Here is a 16,157-nt window from a genome sequence, read left to right as displayed (position 1 = left end):
ATGCAATGTTGAATAATAATGTTAGTGATTATTTACAGTAGAAGATGATAAGGTTTTGCATTGGTTTATACTAACCTATCTCACGAGTTCTTGTTGAGTTTGTTGTGAATGAAGCTCTTGATAAAAAGAGAAACCGTGACATGAAAGGAATTAAGGATACACACAAGTTCAAGCTTGGGGATGCCCAAGGCAACCCAAGATAATATTTCAAGAAGTCTCAAGCATCTAAGCTTGGGGATGCCCCGGTAGGCATCCCACTTTTCTTCTTCAACAACTATCGGTTAGTATCGGTTGAGCCTAAGTTTTTGCTTCTTCACATGAGTTGTGCTATCCTTGCATTGTAGTTTTCTTTAGCTTTGCTTGCTGTTTGAATAAAGTATAAAGATCTGAAATTCTTTAATGAGGGAGCCATACACAAATTGGAATTTGCTATAATACTCTTTGTGCTTCACTTATATCTTTTGAGCATGATAATTTTTGCTCTAGTACTTCACTTATATCTTTTAGAGCACGGTGGTGGATTTGTTTTAAAGAAACTAATGATCTCTCATGCTTCACTTAGATTATTTTCAGATTCATTAATAGAATGGTAGTTTGCTTAATGTTAATATACTTGGTATTTAAGATATGTGAAACTTTCTTATGAGTGCGTTGAATGCTAAGATAAGTTTGATGCTTGATAATTGTTTTGAGATATGGAGGTGATAATATCAAAGCAATGCTAGTTGGGGTGATTATGAATTTAAAGAATGCTTGTGTTGAAGTTTGTGATTCCCGTAGCATGCATGTATGGTGAACCGCTTGTGATGAAGTCCGAGCACAATTTTATTTATTGATTGTCTTCCTTATGAGTGGCAGTCGGGGACGAGCGATGGTCTTTTCCTACCAATCTATCCCCCTAGGAGTATGCGTTTAATGCTTTGGTTTTTGATGACTTCTAAATTTTTGCAATAAGTGCATGAGTTCTTTTGATTAATGTTGAGTCCATATTATACGCACTCTCACCCTTCCGCCATTGCTAGCCTCTCTAATACCGCGCACTTTTCGCCGGTATCATACACCCACCATATACCTTCCTCAAAACAGCCACCATACCTACCTATCATGGCATTTCCATAGCCATTCCGAGATATATTGCCATGCAACTCTCCACCGTTCCCCTCATATGACACACATTACTCTTGTCATATTGCTTTTTGCATGAACATGTAGTTGACATTGTATTTGTGGCAAAGCCACCATTCATAATTCTTTCATACATGTAACTCTTGATTCATTGCATATCCCGGTACACCGCCGGAGGCATTCATATAGAGTCATATCTTGTTCTAAGTATCGAGTTGTAATAGTTGAGTTGTAAGAAAAATAAAAGTGTGATGATCATCATTATTAGAGCATTGTCCCAGTGAGGAAAGGATGATGGAGACTATGATTCCCCCATAAGTTGGGATGAGACTCCGGACGAAATATAAAAAAAGAGGCCATAAACAAAAAGAGAGAAAAGGCCCAAATAAAAAAATATGAGAGAAAAAGAGAGAAGGGACAATGCTACTATCCTTTTACCACACTTGTGCTTCAAAGTAGCAGCATGATCTTCATGATAGAGAGTCTCATATGTTGTCACTTTCATATACTAGTGGGAATTTTTCATTATAGAACTTGGCTTGTATATTCCAATGATGGGCTTCCTCAAAAGTGCCCTAGGTCTTCGTGAGCAAGCAAGTTGGATGCACACCCACTTAGTTTCTTTTGTTGAGCTTTCGTATACTTATAGCTCTAGTGCATCTGTTGCATGGCAATCCCTACTCACTCACATTGATATCTATTAATGGGCATCTCCATAGCCCGTTGATACGCCTAGTTGATGTGAGACTATCTTCTCCTTTTTGTCTTCTCCACAACCACCATTCTATTCCACCTATAGTGTTATGTCCATGGCTCACGCTCATGTATTGCGTGAAAGTTGAAAAAGTTTGAGATTATTAAAGTATGAAACAATTGCTTGGCTCGTCATCGGGGTTGTGCATGATTAAATACTTTGTGTGATGAAGATAGAGCTTAGCCAGACTATATGATTTTGTAGGGATAACTTTCTTTTGGCCAAGCTATTTTGAGAAGACATGATTGCTTTGATTTGTATGCTTGAAGTATTATTACTTTTATGTTAATATGAACTTTTTTCTTGAATCTTTCGGATCTGAATATTCATACCACAATTAAGAAGATTTACATTGAAATTATGCCAAAGTATCACTCCGCATCAAAATTTCTTTTTTATCATTTACCTACTCGAGGACGAGCAGGAATTAAGCTTGGGGATGCTTGATACATCTCCAACGTATCTATAATTTTTGATTACTCCATGCTACTTTGTCTACTGTTTTGGACTATATTGGGCTTTATTTTCCACTTTTATATTATTTTTGGGACCGACCTATTAACCATAGGCCCAGCCTAGATTTGCTGTTTTATGCCTATTTCAGTGTTTCGAGGAAAAGGAATATCAGACGGAGTCAAAACGGAACGAAATCAACTGGAGAAGTTAATTTGGAAGGAAACCAACCCAGAGAACTTGGGGTGCACGTCAGGGGAGAGACGGGCTGCCCACGAGAGTGGGGGGCGCCCCCCTGGGCGCGCCCCCTGCCTCGTGGGGCCCCCGTAGCTCCACCGACGTACCCCCTATACCCATATATACCTACGTACCCAAAAACTTCCAGAACAGAACCTAGATCGGGAGTTCCTCCGCTGAAAGCCTCTGTAGCCACCAAAAACCATTCGGGACCCTGTTCCGGCGCTATCCATGAGGAGGAGGGAGTAGTTCACCCTCGGGGCTGAGGGTATGTACCAGTAGCTATGTGTTTGATCTCTCTCTCTCTCTCGTGTTCTCTCTCGTGTTCCTCTATAGCACGATCTTGATGTATCCCGAGCTTTGCTATTGTAGTTGGATCTTATGATGTTTCTCCCCCTCTACTCTCTTGTGATGAATTGAGTTTCCCCTTTGAAGTTATCTTATCGGATTGAGTCTTTTATGAGAACACTTGATGTATATCTTGCGATCCACTTGATGTATGTTTTGGTGATCAACTTGCTGGTTTCGTGACATTGGGAACCTATGCATAGGGGTTGGCACACGTTCATGACTCTCCGGTAGTAGCTTTGGGGCACTCTTTGAAGTACTTTTATGTTGGTTGGATGAATCTGAGATTGTGTGACTCATATCGTATAATCATGCCCACGGATACTTGAGGTGACAATGGAGTATCTAGGTCACATTAGGGTTTTGGTTGATTTGTGTCTTAAGGTGTTATTCTAGTATGAACCCTATGATGGATTGAGTGGAAAGAATAGCTTTATGTTATTTTACTACGAACTCTTGAATAGATAGAACAGAAAGGATAACTTTGAGGTGGTTTTGTACCCGACCATAATCTCTAAGTTTGTTCTCCGCTGTTAGTGGCTTTGGAGTGACTCTTTGTTGCATGTTGAGGACTTGTCATATGTTCTATCTATGTTATTATTGTTGAGAGAACTTGCACTAGTGAAAGTATGAACCCTAGGCCTTGTTTCCTATCATTGCAATACCGTTTACGCACACTTTTACCGCTCGCTACCTTGCTGTTTTTATTATTTCAGATTACAAAAACCTATATCTACTATCTATTTTGCACTTGTATTACCATCTCTTCGCCGAACTAGTGCACATATACAATTTGCCATTGTATTGGGTGTGTTGGGGACACAAGAGACTCTTTGCTATTTGGTTGCAGGGTTGTTTGAGAGAGACCATCTTCATCCTACGCCTCCTACGGATTGATAAACCTTAGGTCATCCACTTGAGGGAAATTTGCTACTGTCCTACAAACCTGTGCACTTGTAGGCCCAACAACGTCTACAAGAAGAAGGTTGTGTAGTAGACATCAATACCCCTACATACTAGCCATAGATGCATCAAAATAAGCAAACAACACACTAAAAGCAGAATCTGTCAAAAATAGAACAGTCTGTAGCAATATGTAACTTTGGAATACTTATGGAACTCTAATAATCCTACCAAAATAGGACGTGCTAGGCAATTTGTCTATTGATCTACAGCAAAAAGAATCAATGCAAAATCCTGTTTCCGTGATTTATTGAATTTTTTCTCGTGAGCGCAAAGTTTCTGTTTTTCAGCTGAATCAAATTAACTCTTACCATAGGTTATCCTATAGGTTCTACTTGGTACAAACACTAATTAAATCAAGAAAACACATCTAAACAGAAAGTAGATGCAAAATTTATTACTAAACAGAAGCAAAAACAAAAAAACTAAAATAAAATTGGGTTGCCTCCCAACTAGCGCTATTGTTTAACGCCCCTAGCTAGGCATAAAAGCGAGGATAGATCTAAATAGTGCCATCTTTGGCACTTGATTCATAAGTAGATCACATGATAGATTCATAAGGTAATTTGATTTATTTCTTGCAAAGTTCTCCATGCCTTTCCTTAATGGAAATTGGAATCTAATATTCCCTTCCTTCATATCAATAATTGCACCAATCGTTCTAAGGAAAGGTCTACCAAGAATAATAGGACATGAAAGATTGCAATCTATGTCAAGAACGATAAAATCCACAGGCACATAGTTCCTATTTGCAACAATAAGGACATCACTGATCCTTCCCATAGGCTTTTTAATGGTGGAATCCGCAAGGTGCAAATTTAAAGAGCAATCATCAAGATCATGGAAACCTAGAATATCACATAAAGTTTTCGGAATTGTGGAAACACTAGCACCCAAATCACACAAAGCATAACACTCATGATCTTTAATTTTAATCTTTATAGTAGGTTCCCACTCATCATTAAGTTTTATAGGTATAGAAACTTCCAAATTAAGTTTTTCATCATAAGATTGCATCAAGGCGTGAATAATATGTTTGGTAAAGGCTTTATTTTGACTATAAGCACGAGGAGAATTCAACACAGATTGCCACAAGGAAATACGATCTTCCAAAGAAAAATTATCATAATTAAATTCCTTGAAATCCAAGATAGTGGGTTCTATGCTCTTTAAAGACTTGACCTCTCCAATACCACTTTTACCAAATTTAGCACCAAGATCTAAAAACTCCAAATTATTGGGATGCCTTTTAACTAAAGTTGACTCATATCCAGTCCCATCATTATTAAGATTCATATTGCAAAACAAAGATTTAATAGGGGACACATCAATAACTTTTAGATCTTCATCATTATTTTCATGGAAACTAGAAGAACACACATTCACAAAACAATCTTTCTTGGCACACAATCTAGCGGTTCTTTCTTTGCACTCATCAATGGAAATTCTCATAACTTTGAGAGACTCATTGATATCATGCTTAGGAGGAGTAGATCTAAGTTTCAAAGAATCAACATCAAGCGAAAGTCTATCAACGTTCCTAGCCAAGTCATCAACTTTAAGCAATTTTTCTTCAAGCAAGGCATTAAATTCTTTTGATAGACTATAAATTCTTTCACACTATTTTCAAAATCATAGGGCATCTTATTAAAATTTCCAAAAGAATTATTGTAGGAATTTCCATAATTATTAGAGGGATTACTAGGGAACTGTCTAGGATTAAAGTTTCCTCTATAAGCATTGTTACCAAAATTATTCCAACCAACAACATTCACATCCATAGATTCATTATTATTCTCAATCAAAGTAGACAAAGGCATATCGTTGTGATCAATAAGAGCACTCTTAGTAGCAAACAATTTCATAAGTTCATCCATCTTTCCACTCAAAACATTAATTTCTTATATAGCATGCACTTTTTTACTAGTAGATCTTTCGGTGTGCCATTGAGAATAATTAGCCATAATATTATCAAGGCCATATTATTATCAAGGAGTTTAGTAGCTTCTCCTAAGGTGATTTCCATAAACGTGCCTCCCGCAGCCAAATCTAAAAGATTTATAGAAGCAAAATTCAATCCGGCATAATTTTTTTGTGTGATCATCCATAAATTCAAACCATGAGTAGGGCAATTGCGAATCATCAATTTCATTCTTTCCCAAGATTGGAAAACATGATCATAATCAAGTTGTTTAAATTCATAATATCGTTCCTAAGGGAGATGATCTTAGCGGGAGGAAAATACTTAGAGATAAAGGCATCTTTGAACTTATTCCATGAATCAATACTATTTTTAGGCAAAGACGAAAACCAAATTTTAGCACGATCTCTAAGTGAAAACGGAAATAACTTCAATTTAACAATATTATTATCCGTATCTTTCTTCTTTTGCATCTCACACAAATCAACAAAGTTGTTTAGATGGGTAGCGACATCTTCACTAGGAAGGCCGGAGAATTGATCTTTCATAACACGATTTAGCAAAGCAGCATTGATTTCACAAGACTGAACATCATTAAGAGGAGCAATCAGAGTACTAAGGAAATCATTATTATGGGTATTGGAAAAGTCACACAATTTGGGATTATCTTGCACCATCGTGACAAGCAATCCAACACACAAGAAAACAAAAAGGCAAGCGAAAGGGAGAGGAGAAAGAGATTGGGAAAGAGAGGGCGAATAAAACGGCAAATATGAAGTGGGGGAGAGGAAAACGAGAGGCAAATGGCAAATAATGTAATTGCGAGGGAGATGAGTTTGTGATGGGTACTTGGTATGTCTTGACTTGAGCGAAGACCTCCCCGGCAACGGCTCCAGAAATCCTTCTTGCTACGTCTTGAGCTTGCGTTAGTTTTCCTTGAAGAGGAAAGGATGGTGCAGCAATAGTAGCGTAAGTATTTCCCTCAGTTTTTGAGAACCAAGGTATCAACCAGTAGGAGGCTCCTCACAAGTCCCACACACCTACACAAAAAACAAGAACTCACAACCAACGCAATAAAGGGGTTGTCAATCCCTTCACGACCACTTGCGAAAGTGAGATCTGATAGAGATAATATGATAAGATAAATATTTTTTTGGAATTTTATGATATAGATTGGAAAAGTAAAGATGCAAATAAAAGTAGATTGAAAGCTTATATGATAAGAGATAGACCTGGGGGCCATAGGTTTCACTAGTGATCCTCTCAATATAGCATAATTATTACGGTGGGTGAACAAATTACTGTTGAGCAATTAATAGAAAAGCGCATAGTTATGAGATTATCTAGGCATGATCATGCATATAGGCATCACGTCCGTAACAAGTAGACCGACTCCTGCCTGCATCTACTACTATTATTCCACACATCGACCACTATCCAGCATGCATCTAGAGTATTAAGTTCATGAAGAACAGAGTAACCCATTAGGAAAGATGACATGATGTAGAAGGATAAACTCGTGCAATATGGTATAAACCCCATCTTTTTATCCTCGATGGCAACAATACAATACATGCCTTGCTACCCCTGCTGTCACTGGGAAAGGACACCGCAAGATTGAACCCAAAGCTAAGCACTTCTCCCATTGCAAGAAAGATCAGTCTAGTAGTCCAAACCAAACTGATAATTCAAAGAGACTTGCAAAGATAACTTAATCACACATAAAAGAATTCAGATGAGATTCAAATATTTCTCATAGATAAACTTGATCATAAACCGACAATTCATCGGATCTCGACAAACACACCGCAAAAAAGAGTTACATCAAATAGATCTACAAGATGATCAAGGGGAACTTTGTATTGAGAGTCAAAGAGATAGAAGAAGCCATCTAGCTAATAACTATGGACCCAAAGGTCTGTGGTAAACTACTCACAACTTATCGGAGAGGCCTTGGAGATGATGTAGAGGCCCTCCATGATCGATTCCCCCTCCAACAGAGCGCCGACGAAGGCTCCAAGATGGGATCTCACAGATACAGAAGGTTACGGTGGTGGAAATAGTTTTTCGTGGTCGCTTCTGATGTTTTCGGGGTACATGGGTATATGTAGGAGGAAGAAGTAGGTCGGTGGACGCTCGAGGGGCCCATGAGGGTGGGGGCGCGCCCCCTGTAGGGGCGCTCCCGGCACCCTCGTGGCCGCCTCGCTTGTTTCTTGACTTCCACTCCAAGTCCTCTGGATCATGTTTGTTCCAAAAAGATCGCTCCCGAAGGTCTCATTCCATTTGGACTCCGTTTGATATTCCTTTTCTTCGAAACACTGAAATAGGCAAAAAAAAGAGCAATTCGGGCTGGGCCTTCGGTTAGTAGGTTAGTCCCAAAAATGATATAAAAGTGTAAAGTAAAGCCCATAAACATCCAAAACGGGTAATATAATAGCATGGAACAATCAAAAATTATAGATACATTGGAGACGTATCAAACACATGAACTCCTCAAACTACGGTCATCGCCGGGAAGTGTCCCGACTTCTGTCACTCCAGGTTTGCCGGATCATAACACGTAGTAGGTGACTATAACTTGCATGATCGGATCTAGAACATAGATATAATGGTGATAACATAAACGGTTCAGATATGAAATCATGGCACCTGGGCCCAAAGTGACAGGCTTTAAGCACAGCAAAGTCATAGCAACAACAATCTCAGAACAAAATGGATACTAGGGATCAAGCCCTAACAAAACTGACTCGATTACATGATGAATCTCATCCAACTCCTCACCGACCAGTGAGCCAACGAAGGAATTACTCACTCCCGGTGGGGAGCATCATGGAATTGGCGATGGAGAAGGGTTGGTGATGACGAAGATCAAAGACCCCCCCCCTCTCTGGAGCCCCAAACGGACTCCAGATCTGGCCTCTCGATGAAGAACAGGAGGTGGCGGCGGCTCCATCTCGTGAAACATGATAATTCTTTCTCCCTTATTTTTCTCTCCAAATATGTGATTTTATAGTATCAGGGTTGGAGTCTGCGAGGCCAGCAGGTGGGGACAACCCACCTTGGTGTGCCTGGATGGGGGCCACGCCCTGGTGAGTTGTGCCCACCTAGGTGCCCCCTCCAGTGGTTCTTGGCTCTAGAAATTATCTTTATTTGTATAAAAATTCCTCACAAAGTTTTGTTCCAATCTGAGAACTTTTATATCTGCACAAAAAACAGCACCATGGTAACGCCGACGAAGGCTCCAAGATGTTCCAACAGAGCGCCGACGAAGGCTCCAAGATGGGATCTCACAGATACAGAAGGTTACGGTGGTGGAAATAGTTTTTCGTGGTCGCTTCTGATGTTTTCGGGGTACATGGGTATATGTAGGAGGAAGAAGTAGGTCGGTGGACGCTCGAGGGGCCCATGAGGGTGGGGGCGCGCCCCCTGTAGGGGCGCTCCCGGCACCCTCGTGGCCGCCTCGCTTGTTTCTTGACTTCCACTCCAAGTCCTCTGGATCATGTTTGTTCCAAAAAGATCGCTCCCGAAGGTCTCATTCCATTTGGACTCCGTTTGATATTCCTTTTCTTCGAAACACTGAAATAGGCAAAAAAAAGAGCAATTCGGGCTGGGCCTTCGGTTAGTAGGTTAGTCCCAAAAATGATATAAAAGTGTAAAGTAAAGCCCATAAACATCCAAAACGGGTAATATAATAGCATGGAACAATCAAAAATTATAGATACATTGGAGACGTATCAAACACATGAACTCCTCAAACTACGGTCATCGCCGGGAAGTGTCCCGACTTCTGTCACTCCAGGTTTGCCGGATCATAACACGTAGTAGGTGACTATAACTTGCATGATCGGATCTAGAACATAGATATAATGGTGATAACATAAACGGTTCAGATATGAAATCATGGCACCTGGGCCCAAAGTGACAGGCTTTAAGCACAGCAAAGTCATAGCAACAACAATCTCAGAACAAAATGGATACTAGGGATCAAGCCCTAACAAAACTGACTCGATTACATGATGAATCTCATCCAACTCCTCACCGACCAGTGAGCCAACGAAGGAATTACTCACTCCCGGTGGGGAGCATCATGGAATTGGCGATGGAGAAGGGTTGGTGATGACGAAGATCAAAGACCCCCCCCTCTCTGGAGCCCCAAACGGACTCCAGATCTGGCCTCTCGATGAAGAACAGGAGGTGGCGGCGGCTCCATCTCGTGAAACATGATAATTCTTTCTCCCTTATTTTTCTCTCCAAATATGTGATTTTATAGTATCAGGGTTGGAGTCTGCGAGGCCAGCAGGTGGGGACAACCCACCTTGGTGTGCCTGGATGGGGGCCACGCCCTGGTGAGTTGTGCCCACCTAGGTGCCCCCTCCAGTGGTTCTTGGCTCTAGAAATTATCTTTATTTGTATAAAAATTCCTCACAAAGTTTTGTTCCAATCTGAGAACTTTTATATCTGCACAAAAAACAGCACCATGGTAGTTCTACTGAAAACAACGTCAGTCCGGGTTAGTTTCATTCAAATCATGCAAATTAAAGTCCAAAACAAGAGGAAAAGCGTTAGCAAAAGTAGATACGACGGAGATGTATCATGTCTGTCAGCGTCATTCAGAACAGATTATCCGCCAGGGCCCTTTCCAAAGATTACTTTTAAGTCCTTGACCATATCAAGTATATCATCACCAGTACGGTGGGGAGGCTTCTTCCGGTGATCTGCCACACCTTTGAAATGCTTGCCTTTCTTTCTTAAGAGATGCTTGATCGAAAGAAATCGACGATGTCCCATATATATGCATGCGTGGTATCCCTTGTTTGTCTGTCCTGAAAGGTTACTAAGAGCAGGCCAATTATTGATGGTTACAAACAGCAATGCTCGTTGGTCAAAGTCCTACTATTTGTGCTCATCCCACACACGTACACCTTTTTTGCCCCACAACTGTAAAAGTTCCTCAACTAATGGCCTTTGGTACACATCAATGTTGTTGCCGGTTTGCTTGAAGCCTTGGATGAGCATTGACATCATAATGAACTTCCGCTTCATGCATAATCAAGGAGGAAGGTTAGAGATACATAGAGTCACATGCCATGTGCTATGATTGTTGCTCTGCTCCCCAAAAGGATTAATGCCATATGCACTTAAACCAAACCATATGTTCCTCATGTCATTTGCAAAGTCCCTCCATTTTCTCTCAATTTTCCTCCACTGTGACCCGTCAGCGGGTACTCTCAGCTTCCCGTCTTTCTTACGATTTTGTTTGTGCCATCGCATCAACTTGGCATGCTCTTTGTTTTGGAACAAACGTTTCAACCGTGGTATTATAGGAGCATATATACCACATCACCTTGGAAGGAATCCTCTTCCCGGGGCAACCTCCCTCAACATCACCAGGGTCATCGTGTTCGATCTTAAAGCGCAATGCACCACATACCAGGCATGCATTCAAATTCTCGTACTCCTCACCGCAATAGAGGATGCCGTCATTAGGGCATGCATGTCTCTTCTGCACCTCTAATCCTAGAGGGCAGACATCCTTCTTTGCTTCGTATGTACTATCGAGCAATTCATTGTCCTTTGGAAGCATCTTCTTTAACATTATCAGCAAGTTTTCAAGTCCCTTGTCAGATACACCATTCTCTGCCTTCCATTGCAGAAATTCCAATGTGGTGCCCATCTTTTTCTTGTCATCTTCACAATTTGGGTACAATAATTTCTTGTGATCCTCTAACATGCATTGCAACTTCAACTTTCTCCTTTTCACTTGCGTAGTTTCTCTTTGCATCAGCAATGGCCCGACCAAGATCATCAGCAGGCTCATCTGATGCCTCTTCTTCAGCTTCTTCCCCCATTGTATTACCATCGTATTCAGGGAACCCATGGCCAGCATAGCTATCATCATTCTCTTCTTCTTCATTCTCTTCCATTAGAACCCCTCTTTCTCCATGCTTGGTCCAACAGTTATAGCCGGACATGAAACACAAACATGACGAAGCAAGGAACTGACTGCGGTCATGGGGTAGCACGTGTCCATGGGACATGGCCGAAACGTCCCATCGTATAAAGAGGGGGAACCACCTCCCGGCGCGTCGCCCCTACCATTTTCTCCTAAATCCCCTCCCTGCCGCATTGCCTTCCTCTCCCCCACCGGCGTCGTCTCGCTCTCCTCCACTGCCGCCACCGCACTGTCTTACTCTCCCCCACCACATCCTCTTCCTCACCTTCATCGCCTCCATTTGTCCGATGGTGGAAGCTCGGGGCGACGCCGGCACAGCTGCTGGAGATGTAGCGGAGCTATAGGGCACGGTGACCATGCATGAAGTGAAGGACGTTGGCGGTGTCCACGGCGGTGCGGGGAAACTCGCCGCTGCGAATGTGGAGAAGGAGGTGGCGGGCTCTGCCTCAGCTGCCGGAGCAAAAGGTGACGGCGTCAAGCGGCGCAGGCCATCCCGATACCCCCGATGCGCAACTTGGCAAGGAGCAGGAGATTAGCTTGTAGAGTTAGTTGCATTGGTTAGATTGTGATTCATACGATAGTATAGATGGTTAGAGTAGTTGGTTTGACCGATGGGCCGGGGTTTTCTGTATGGGGGGTTGGGGTTTTTATAATAGATTTCTTTGGATTACATTCATTGCAAAAATGCTAGATATATGTGTATGAAAGATAGGGATCTCTATGCTTCAATGGTACACAGATGTATGTTTATTAGATTTGTTTTTAATGCTACACAGATTGGGTTTTTTAATGCTACAGACATGTATGCTCATTAGATTGGGGGGTGATGACCCAGAAGTATAGGGGATCAATCATAGTCCTTTTGATAAGCAAGAGTGTCGAACCCAACGAGGAGCAGAAGGAAATGACAAGCGGTTTTCAACAAGGTAATGTCTGCAACCACTGAAATTATAAGTAACAAGTAGTTTGATAGCAAGGTAATTTGTAATGAGCAAGTAACGGTAATGGTAACAAAAGTGCATCAAGATAGCCCAATCCTTTTGAGGCAAAAGACATGCCAAAATGGTCTCTTATGATAGGAAAAGTGTTCTTGAGGGCACACAAAAATTTCATCTAGTCACTTTCATCATGTTGGTTTGATTTGTGTTCTCTACTTTGATAATTTGATATGTGGGTGGACCGGTGCTTAGGTGTTGTTCTTACTTGAAGAAACCTCCTACTTATAATTAACCCTCTCGCAAGCATCCGCAACTACGAGAAAAGTATTAAGAATAAATTCTAACCATAGCATTAAACTTTTGGATCCAAATCAGTCCCTTACAGAATAGCACATAAACTAGGGTTTAAGCTTCCGTCACTCTCGCAACCTATCATCTAATAACTACTCCACAATGCATTCCCTTCGTCCCAAGTATGGTGAGGTGTCATGTAGTCGACGTTCACATGACACCACTAAGGGAATCGCAACATACATACCATGAAAATATCGAACACATATAATATTCACACGATTACTTGCAACAAGATTTCTCCATGACCTCAAGAACAAAAGTAACTACTCACAATTGATAATCATGCTCAAGATCAGAGGGGTATGAAATAGCATAATGGATCTGAACATATAATCTTTCGCCAAATAAACCATATAGTAATCTACTACAAGATGTAATCAGTACTACTAGTCACCTACAAGCACCAATATATAAATCTATAGTTTTGGTACAAAGATTGAACACAAGAGATGAACTAGGGTTTGAGAGGAGATGGTGTTGTTGAAGATGTTGATGGAGATTGTCCTCCTAAGATGGGAGAGTTGTTGGTGGTGATGATGATGATGACAATGATTTCCCCCTCCGGGAGGGAAGTTCCCCCGGCGGAATTGCTCCGCCAGAGGGCAAAAGTGCTCCTGCCCAAGTTCCGCCTAGAGATGGCAGCGCTTCTCTTTATTTTTTAGGTCAAAATGACTTATATACCAGAAGAGGGGCACCAGAGGTGGGCTGGGCTGAGCACAATCCACCAGGGCGTGCCTGGGGGCCCTGGCGTGCCCTGGTGTCTTGTGCTCACTAGGTGCCCCCCTTCGGTAGTTATTTGCTCCATTATTTCTTATTTATTCCATAAAAATTCCTCATGAAGTTTTAGCTCATTTGGAGTTGTGCAGAATAGTTAGCCTGATGTTGCTTTTTCAGGTCTAAATTTCCAGCTGCCGGAATTCTCCCTCTTTGTGTGAACCTTGCATATTATGAGAGAAAAGGCATTAGAATTACTCCAGAAAGCATTATTATGCATGAAAACAATATAAATAACAATAGGTAAACATAATACAAAATGTACATATCAACTCCCCCAAGCTTAGACCTCGCTTGGCCTCAAGAGAAAAACGAAATCGAAAAGCATGTACACATGCTTAGAGCGAGAGGTGTCGATAAAAACTAAATACGGACATAGAAACATCATGTAACTTATTATAACAGCAACAAACTTTAACATAAAACTTTTATCATAGACTTATCATGAACAAGTAACAAGTCATCACAATATCAAAGGATAAAGCATAAGCTCTATTGAAAACCAACAAACTATGTTTTCAGTCAACTTTGCAACTAGAATTCATCATCTTTTCAGGAAGGGTCACGTATCGGAGCCTTTTTGGCAAGTCCACATACTCAACCATCATATAGTCTTCTATGATTTCTAACAGTCACCGCGTACACAAAATGTTTCAACCAGACGCATAGTAAGATAGGGGCTTATAGTTTTGCCTCCCAAAATACTCACCTCGAGGGTGATGTCAAATATAATAACTCATGCTACCCATATCCAACTGGATATATGTCCCTAGATCTTTCCTCACCACATGATGCTTGCCAAAAGAGAAATGAATAGAGAGAAAAACTTTGACTCTAGCATGAAAGTAAATACATAAAAGTAAAAGATAGGGCCTTCACATAGGGAAGCAGAGGTTTCCATGCGCTTTTTGTTTGTATGCTCAATCTCTTAGTGCAAAAGAACGTCACATTATATTGCCCCTTATGATAGCAACCTTTATTATGAAGTCTGTCGCTTTTATTCTTTGCCATCACAAGGTCGTACAACACTCAATTTTCTCTTACACTAAATGATCTAACACTTTTAGAAGCAATTTTTATTGCCTTATTGCACCGATGAGAACTTACTTGAAGGATCTTACTCAATCCTTAGGTAGATATGGTATACTCTTTGAAAATAAGATTTGGGTTTAAGGGTTTTTGGATGCACAAGTAGTATCCCTACTTAGTGCAGAATTTTTGGCTAGCAAAGATAGGGGAAAAGCACCACATGTTGAAGGATCTATGACAATATAACTTCTATGTGAATATGAACAAACATAAATCATTACGTTGTCTTCCTTGTCCGACGTCAACAATTTTCATAGGGGCTCACAATCACAAAAGATTTCATTGATAGTGTATTTTCATGTGAATCTTCTCCTCCCTTGTTAATTCTTTCATGGAGTTGCATCATCGACCAATGCTATGCTTGTCAATCTCCAATAAAATTTTCTACTTATACTTTTCCTTATGTGGTATCATTACTTACCATAAGATTAGTATATGATCTTTTTCATTTATCTCCTTTCTTTTTATTGAAACAAGAAAGTAATGAAAGCAAAACTCAAATTAAACTTTATTATATATCTCGCACATGGTTACAAGGATAGATCACTACGCAAACTTTCAAAAGAAAGGACCAAACTAAACTTTTATTCATCTAAAGCAAAATATAACTATGGATCAAACTAAGATAAGTAAAGACAAAAGATAGTGGAGGTGATACGATACCGGGGCACCTCCCCCAAGCTTGGCACAAGCCAAGGGGAGTTTCCATACCCGATACTCATTCTTCTTTGGTTGATGAAGAAGGAGGTGGCTGTGACGAAGTAGAGGGTTTGTCTTTCTTCCTTAGCTTATGCTTGAGGACGAAATTCTCCTCCTTCAATTCACCGATCTCCTTCTCAAGCTCCAATACCTTTTTGCATAAATCTTGCTTGTTTTCCTACAAAAGACGAAAGGGGATAAAATGGATCTTAGGCTTCCTTTATTTGTTGGGGAGACTCGACTTCCTAAATTCAATGTGCATATCCCCAGGTTGGGGCAATGGGGCTTCATCCTCGTCTGAGCTTGTCTCCTCCTCCCTTTTAGGATCATAGTCTTACTCTTCCTGCAAAGTCCAACTATAGTGCTCCACATACCCATAAGCCTTAGGGTTTGCGATATAATCAGCAACATAGCTCTCACCCTCCAAATCTTGAGATAACATACCTTCAGATCTGTGTGGAAAACAGCAAGGAAAATAAAACACAAGCTTTCTCCATGATACGGTGCTCAATAGGTTCGGGGGTATAAAAAGATTTTTTTTATCTTGGA

The sequence above is a fragment of the Triticum aestivum genome, chromosome 1B (assembly GCF_018294505.1).
Source record: "Triticum aestivum cultivar Chinese Spring chromosome 1B, IWGSC CS RefSeq v2.1, whole genome shotgun sequence".
NCBI classification, from domain to species: domain Eukaryota; kingdom Viridiplantae; phylum Streptophyta; class Magnoliopsida; order Poales; family Poaceae; genus Triticum; species Triticum aestivum.
Note: the sequence above shows the minus strand (reverse complement) of the source record.